This window comes from Phoca vitulina, unplaced genomic scaffold, assembly GCF_004348235.1.
Source record: "Phoca vitulina isolate PV1807 unplaced genomic scaffold, GSC_HSeal_1.0 scaffold75, whole genome shotgun sequence".
In the NCBI taxonomy this organism is placed as follows: domain Eukaryota; kingdom Metazoa; phylum Chordata; class Mammalia; order Carnivora; family Phocidae; genus Phoca; species Phoca vitulina.
Window position 1 is genome coordinate 2,798,909 of NW_022589778.1, and position 8,502 is coordinate 2,807,410.

The window sequence follows — 8,502 nt, forward strand, 5'->3', positions numbered from 1 at the left end:
TTATTTATTTATTTAAAAAAAATGCTTTTTAAAAAAAATTCAGGCACCTGGGTGGCTCAGTTGGTTAAGTGTCCGACTCTTGATCTCGGCTCGGGTCTTGATCTCAACAGTTGAGAGTTTGAGCCCCGCGTTGGGCTCCACACTGGGCATGGAGCGTACTTTAAAAAAAAATTAAGATATTTTTTAAAAAATTTAATAAACTTTATTATTTTTTTAGATGAGAAAATATGGAATGCCTCCTGAATTTGCACAGGGGCCACGCTAATCTTCTCTGTATATTATTCCAGTTTTACTATATGTGCTGCTGAAGAGAGCATAGAAAAGGTCATGTTTGGAAGGAGTAAGAATGGTATATGCAAGAAAAAAATATATTGTGGGTCTCCAGAGCATTAAGATTTGGGTAATAGTTTTAATAACAGTATAAATACAATAAATTGATGCCCCAATGAGCTCTAGTACCTAATTCAAATAATGGATATGGTATCACATCAATATTTTGAGCATTTCAATTTACTTTTGACCATAAGACAGACAATTTAGTGGGTAAATTGAAGACAGAACCAAAAATCTTAAATTTTATTTATTTATTTTTTTACGTAGGCTCCATACCCAGTGTGGGGCTTGAACTCATGACCCTGAGATCAAGAGTCCCGTGCTCTAGTGACTGAGCCAGCCAGGCACCCCAAAGCCAAAAATCTTTAAAGCAGATTGCATTAGGGGTCTGTGTATTCTTCCCTCCTTGTTTACCAAGGTTGAATAATAGTGATCACAATTTGTGTTTCTCTTTGTCATAAATAGACATATAGACCAAGAGGGGAAAGAGTCCTTCCTAAATGACAGTAACAGAGCTCTAACAGTTGTTTTCTCTGGGTTGTATGGTATCCATCAGAAGCCTCTGGAGACCTAGGCCTGACTGAAGAGGTCCCCAAGTCAAGATGCCAGGGACTGATTAGTATGAATGCTCTTCAGTCTTTGTAGGATCCCTTCTGTTTCAGCAGAATTCACAGGAAGAATTGTGGGTAATTTTGACATTTATGGTTTGTGTCCTTTAACCTTCTCTATACACTATCCCCAGAACCCCGACTCGTTCTCTTTTTCCTTTCTTTTCTTTCTTCTTCCCCTTCCCTGCTGACTCCCTTTTTCCTCTTTTAAAACAGACTGCAGAAAATAACATGCTAGAAATGAGCTGACTGCCAATATGCATGAGAAGATTTATTGCAACCGGGAAAGGATGTTATGAGACATCGCATATATTAATCTTTCCGTTTTGGTCTACAAAGACCCGAGTTTGGCTACTTTCACTTATATGCTTTTAGGGAGATAAAGCTAGGTCAGAACAGGAGATGTGGGGGGGTGATAGGCAGAGATTTACAGCTCAAGTGTCTGGGAATACAGGTTGGCTTTGCGATTGTGGCTTCTCCTTGACAGGCACAGGCATTCCGGGGCTGGCTCCTCAGAGGTTTTTAACACCGCTCCTTGCAAACCAACTACCCGGCCCAGGGAAGTTGTCAGAAAAGATCAGTGCAGGTTTAGGGATGGTTTTTTGAAGTTTTCCTGAAATAACCAATAATGAGTTGCAGGCTTTGATCGCTCTTTTTATAGATCTTGCAGCAGCTGGATCAAAATCTAATGAAGACGTCTGCAGTTGCCAATGGCAGGCCTGCACATTTCTGTCCTATTTCTTGAGTGCGCAAAGGCATTTCATTTGGGAACATGAAAGGCATATTTAGTGACAACTGATGGTTCTTTGTTTTTTAATTCCCAATAATGTCTTCAGTAAGTGCTTTTGTTAACATTTTTGCATTATACAATAGGTGACACAGGAAGATAATCGGTGTGCTGAAAGCAATTAAAGAGTTTATATCCAACTTGTTCTGCCTATTAAATGGATCCATTCGGCATAGAAGCACATTAGCATCTTTACAGTGGAATGATTGTGGAAATAGGTTATTCACGGGGCCTGTGCCTCTTCCTCCTGCTGCAATAAGACATATCTTCAAGATTGGAGAAAAGGAATGAGCCATTTTTCTCCCCTTGGAGCTGTAAACAGAAGTAAAACTATTAATAGACGCTGTAGCTAATCCCAAGAAGCTGCAACCGAGAGATTAAATAATGTCGGGAAGAGAGAAAGACAGAATGGAGGGAGGGGAGGAAGGGAAGAGAAGGCGGGGAGGCCAGTTCCCTGATTACCGTGCTGTATTAGACAAGGACAGACTGAAGGACTCCAGCTGATCATAGGGTGGACAGTTGGTCTAACAGGGAACTCCTGTTTTCAGCAAAGTAAATATCACTTCACCTATTGCTTGAGCTGTTCTAATGGGAAGACTTATTTATTTATTTATTTATTTTATTTTTTAAAATTTTATTATGTTATGTTAATCACCATACATTATTACATCATTAGTTTTTGATGTAGTGTTCCATGATTCATTGTTTGCGTATAACACCCAGTGCTCCATGCAGTACGTGCCCTCTTTTTTTTTTAATTTTTTATTGTTATATTAATCACCATACATTACATCATTAGTTTTTGACGTAGTGTTCCATGATTCATTGTTTGTGCATAACACCCAGTGCTCCATGCAGAACGTGCCCTCTTTACTACCCATCACCAGGCCAACCCATCCCCCCACCGCCCTCCCCTCTAGAACCCTCAGTTTATTTCTCAGAGTCCACAGTCTCTCATGGTTTGTCTTCCCCCTCCAATTTCCCCCTCTTCATTTTACCCTTCCTACTATCTTCTTTTTTTTAACATATAATGTATTATTTGTTTAGAGGTACAGGTCTGTGATTCAACAGTCTTACATATGTTTTATTTTTTAAGTAGTAGTCAAGATGATTTGAAATATGGTTTGGATGCCATGGAGATGCAACTGAGCCTAAAGGGGCGAATGGACTTTGTGAGCAAAAAAATGTGTTTTGTGTTTTAAAAAAACCCCAGAGAAGTGGGAGGCCTTTGGGTAAGTTCACCATTTGAGACTGGGACCTCATTTGTATTGCTACATAGAATGGATTATAACACAGGGATAATGTCCTTGTCTAAGGACATTTGAAATGATTAAATGTCCCCAAGTTTTGTTCCTACTAATACTCTTGGACTTTTGTTCATCTTCTCTTCAGTATATGCATGCTGACAGAGAGGCATTATGAGTCAGCATCTCTGCTGAAGATCAGCACATCTCTTCCTATTTTCACACAAGCTGTGAGGTTGGTATTACTGATACAATTTAGTACTACTCAAACTGTGGTCTGTGGACATCATCATCATCATCATCACCATGACTTGGAAACTTATGAGACATGCAAAATCTCTGGCTCTACAAGCAGACCTAATATATCAGAATCTCCAAGGGAGGGCCCCTGGAATGTGTTTTAACAAATAGGGACTGAGTTAATATCTCCTCCAGCTTAACAAGCCCTACAGGTAATTGTTCTGCCCACTCGCATTTGAGAAGCAATGTTTTATTGTTGGGAAATCTGCAGCTCAGAGTGTTTGGGTGTTATGTTAAGGTCACACACCTTCAGAGAAATGGAGTTGAATACTGACTTAGGATTCTTATTGTGTCTCAAGCTGGGATCTTTTATAGAATCACCGAAATACCCGGTCACCCCTCCTGGGGTCAGGAGCATGCTTGGTCTCTGGGGATGGTCTTTCATTAGGGATCGTGACTGAGGATGCTTGGCATCTATGACTGATTTGAGCTGTTGTTTCTCTGCTAAAAGATAAATTCTATTGTCTCTGCCAATGCAGTTAGCTTCTGAACCAGGCCCGACTGGCCACCCTTCTGGTGTTTAAAGAGACAAGGGAAGCTCAGACAGTGACTGGAAGGTGGGCCAAAGGACGAGTGTGTGGCACCCATCTATTTCACCTACAGAAACACTAAGGAGAGACCTGAATGTTGATCATCTCTCTACATTTTTATATCTATTAAGCTCTGGGGTCGGGGGGGGGGGCAAGAATAGCTTCTGGCATGTTATAGGAATAAATCAAATTTATTTGTGATCACAGATCACTAAATATCAGCAGCAAATTGATCTAGATCAAGGAATTCATTGGATGCGTGAGAATATAGACCAGCACATGGGGAAGGAGGCTTATTGATGTCTGGCCCTGCTGACTGTCATTCTCCATGCTTGAATAAGCCTTAGCTCAGGCCTTTGGTATTCAGGCTGTGTTGTGTCTCAGAAAGAACTGGATACTCATTAGGATAAGACTGCTTTACTGGCATCATTTTGCTTTCTCTTCACCCATTTTGCCCTCTTTTTTGATAGCATTTGGAAGTCATGACCCAGAACTTGAAATATGTTATTCACTCAATAAAGGCAGGGTTTCAAAACAAAATTAATGCTGTTCTTTGGCAGCTGATATCGTGATGCAAGGGTTTCAAGGAGGGAGTCTGTTAAAGGGAAGGAGCTCTAGCATCTTACAGGCTGAGGTTCCGACCATGGGTCTGCCATTTGATAGTTTGTATGACCTCAGGCCTGTTGCTTTTAACCACTCCATGTCATAGTTTCCTCCTGTAAAATTGGGAATGCTTTATATGTCATAGAGTAATTACATGGATTAAACATGGGGCAACCATATAATCGGTTTGCCCAGGACCGTCCAGGTTTACACTTGCTGTCTTGAGGTAATTATTTACAACATTTCCTTTGACTCTGAAAGTGTCCTGATTCGGATGATAAACTATATAGTTATACTCATTAAATAATATATTGTATGTAATGTGTCATGTCCCATCAGTATTCAGTAAATGAAAGCCATCATTTGAAATACTGCATCTGGAAGCCAATTGTATCTTCCCACTAAACTAGACTTAGTTTTCCTCCCTGGAAAATGAATGGTAAGACACTCAGGGCTGTGCCTATCTGTGCTGGGGGGTCTTTGCTTCTCTGTGCCCCTCCTTTAGTCTGTGCCACCTCTTAGGTCAGGAACAGCAAGAGCCTGGGGCAAAACTCACTGGTCACTTCTGCAGAACCAAGTGTTGCTGTCACCTAGGGATCACTGGATCATTGGTAGCGTGTTTTGGAGCTTTTAGAAGAAAACTTACGATACAACAGGCAGTATATTACATTTATGAGTATTCTCTAATGCCAGGTGCTCTAAATCTTTTGAACTCAAGGTGGGAGGTATTAGTCCCATCTTACAAATGAGGAGTCCCAGACTCAGAGAAGTTAAGAAATCATACATTTGGTAGGAGGAGAAGCTGAGTTAAATTCTTTTTTTTTTTTTTTTGTCTCCTAAGCTCTTTCCACAATAATGCTCAAATGCCATTAATGAGGAGCAATTCTAACACCACATGAAATGATGAGTAATACCAATCAGTTCAATATCATTCTTGGCTTCCTCTCGTTGGCAGGTGGAATGGAAACACTCTGCCACAAGGAGGGAGGATATTTCTAAAACCAACCTGCCACTTCTTTGATCTTAATGTTTCCCCCCATATGCCCATCATAGATACAGCTTTTCATAGATCATCGAACATCCCAGATATTAATTGCTGCTATCTTGCTGCCTCTGCCAAACATCCCAAAATTTAAGATTATTAGAAAGCAGAAGGTCTGATTGGGGCTTGATGTGAGAGACACTAATGGATGAAACGAGAAGAATTGGAGAAAGAGGAAGAAAGGCAGAGATGACTGTCAGATCAGACTCACCTCTGTATAACCAGATGGAGACTTTTTGGAGAAACCCATTCCTTCCCACTTCCCTAACCATTTTAGGTTAATTCTGACCTGCTTTAGGTAGATAAAGATAAATGTGAATTTTAAATTATATTTAATCTTCATTAAAGTAATTATCTCTCTTAATGAAGAATTTGCTGGGTTGTGGTTGTGCAATGGAGTATAAAATCCTAAGTGAATAAAATCAATTTCATTTTCAGGCTAGCTTTTCTGTCCATTAATAAACAAGGCACAGAAAATATATTTGCTCAGAATCATGCAGCCGGCTCCTAGCTTACGCACAGCCAATACCACTTAAAAAAGCAGGAAAGTTGGCTCTCCATTTCTCACCCTTCATTTTTCAACCTAAAGGAGAGCATCCACCCCAGGATGGGAAAGTTCCATGAGTTTCCATATTGGGGCTGTTTACTGGGTCCAGCAGTGAGACCACTGCGGGTGATATCTCACACTCAAACAACTGGTCTAATGGAATAGTGTTTGTGTGGTGCAGTGTATTTCATCTAAGTGCTCTGGTTTATTAATCACATAAGTATGAATTAGACTCTGGCATGCTTATGTTTCCTAATGTATGAAAATTGCTTATTTATTTCCATGCTGTTACAACGGAAAGAAACAGACTGGTTCTAAATAGCAGTGTACTGTAGTGTGAAGCAATTAAGTGAGTTACGTGTGCCCTTCAGGAGGAAGCTAATGGGGTCTTGGTGCCAGTTAGTCCTCACTGCTGCTGGCAAAAGGGAAAAGGACATGTCATGGAGGAACAGAGACTTGTCCATATTTCAGTGCAAGCCAGTGTGAGCTTAGGACTGTCGTTAAATCTTAAGAGTTAGCTCCTGTGCACTTGTCGATCGGCTTAGTTGAAACTTCTGGAAAAAACATACAAAAGAGCTGAAAAGAGCATCACCCATGGGAAGGTAAGAATTGAAGATGTTGATGACACTTTACCTTTACGCCTCTTTCTTTTATGTACCAGGGTCCTCCTAACACTTGCTAACAGATGCAAACCACCCCCCAAACCGTAGTGTCCACATACTACCACCCCTGCTGGCTGAGGCAGCTAGAGGGCAATGTAAGGAGCAACTCCACACTTCCTTTCATGGAGCATGAATTCCCATATATTGAGTGTGTGACTTGTTACTGATTATTAATGAAATTACATGGTGCTTCTTATATGTCAGATTGTTCCAAGTACTTAGTTATATAATCTTCATAACATTACTATGACATAGTTGCTCTAGCAAGTCTCATTTTACATATGGGGAAACTAAGGCACAGAGAAATTAAACAACCTGCCTACAGTTACACAGCTGGTGGGTGGCAGAGCTGGGATTTAAACTGCAGGTAGCCTCGCTCTAATGTCCATGCTCTTAACTGCCGTTCCTCCTTGATTCTATTATTTTTGTGTGGTCAAGGTCACATCACTGAACGCCTGAGAACTTTGGTCCCTTTGTCTGTAAAATGGGGAGGTAACATTTACTGAGGTCCTACTTAGGTACCATGCTACTTAGGTACCATGCTAGCTCCTAGATTTTTTTCATTTGACCCTTACTGTTACCTGTAAGGGAGACAAATTCTCTTCATTTCATATATAAGAAGACAGGCTCAGAGATATTTTGTAGCTCCAAGGTCACAGGGTGTGTAAAGGATGGAGCAAATTTTCCGACTCTGATTCACCTGTTCTAAAGCTTGCATTTCTTTAATTATGTTATGCTATAGGGGCTCTGAGGAGGTCGTATGAGACAATGGATGTGAAAGGACCTAACACTTGCTGGCGCATTAAACAGCCAGTAAAAGTTTAGCTCTGCGAGTGCCTGGCAAATTGTCTAGAAGTGTTTGTTATTATTGTCAGTGCCTTGTTTTGATGCTGACTGAGGAAAGTGTTCTTAATGGGAGGATGTGCCCTGTAGGAGGCTGAGCTATTAATAGCCAATAGTGATGTTTACTGCACTTCCTTATGAGACTTTAGTTCAGAAAGTTCTGAAATAGAAAAAAACTGATCTAAATTGCTTAATCACAAAATGATAGACCACATTCCTCCTGAATTATCTCCTAAAGACATGACTTCTGTGGCTATCAAGGAGCTGGGTAGGCAAATTGCTTTTTGAAATCCTTGTTTTCAGTTGAGAAAATAAACAGAACTATATAAAGGACACTGCGACAAACATCGTGTACTCACTACCCAAGGTGAATACATTATAGGTAATATTCATTTCAAATATATTTTTTTAAAAATCAATAACTACAAATAAGTTCCCTTATATTCCCCTTATCAGAAAATATTACCTTTCTCTTTTCATCCTTGTTTCCTTCTCTCCAACTGCCATCATAAATTTTGTGAATATCCAGTCCATATCTTTTACTTTTTAATAAGATATATGTAACCCCAAACAGTGGATGATGTTGTTTTAAGTATTTCCATCAAAAGTAATGTACTTCAACTTGTTATTTTCATAATCAGTCTCATGTTAGTGAGATTTAACCATGTCAATATACATGTCTAGTTTATACACTAATTGCTCTGTAATATTTTAATTTCTGAATATGCTGAAATTTTTCAGTACCCATGTTTTTGGACATTTGAATTATTTACGATTTTGGTGATACAAAATCGAATGCTAGTTTTTAACTTACATTATTAGGATTATGTAAATATTGCTTACAGCTGAGCCATTAGGTTCTCATTTCTCTTCCTCTCAGTAATATCATTCCTAGATTTCTTGGCCCTCTTGCTTTGATCTGTACTGGACCTGCTGTTTTGCTGTCCTCCCAGATTTCTCTTGATGAGAATCTTGGGATCCCCTTCCCTTCTCTCCAGCTGGC

General features: G+C 39.8%; 1 pseudogene; it reads right to left on the reverse strand.

Moving 5' to 3' along the window:
• Positions 1–221: 221 nt before the first annotated feature.
• Positions 222–317, reverse strand: LOC116625265 (annotated as a pseudogene).
• Positions 318–8,502: the final 8,185 nt, after the last annotated feature.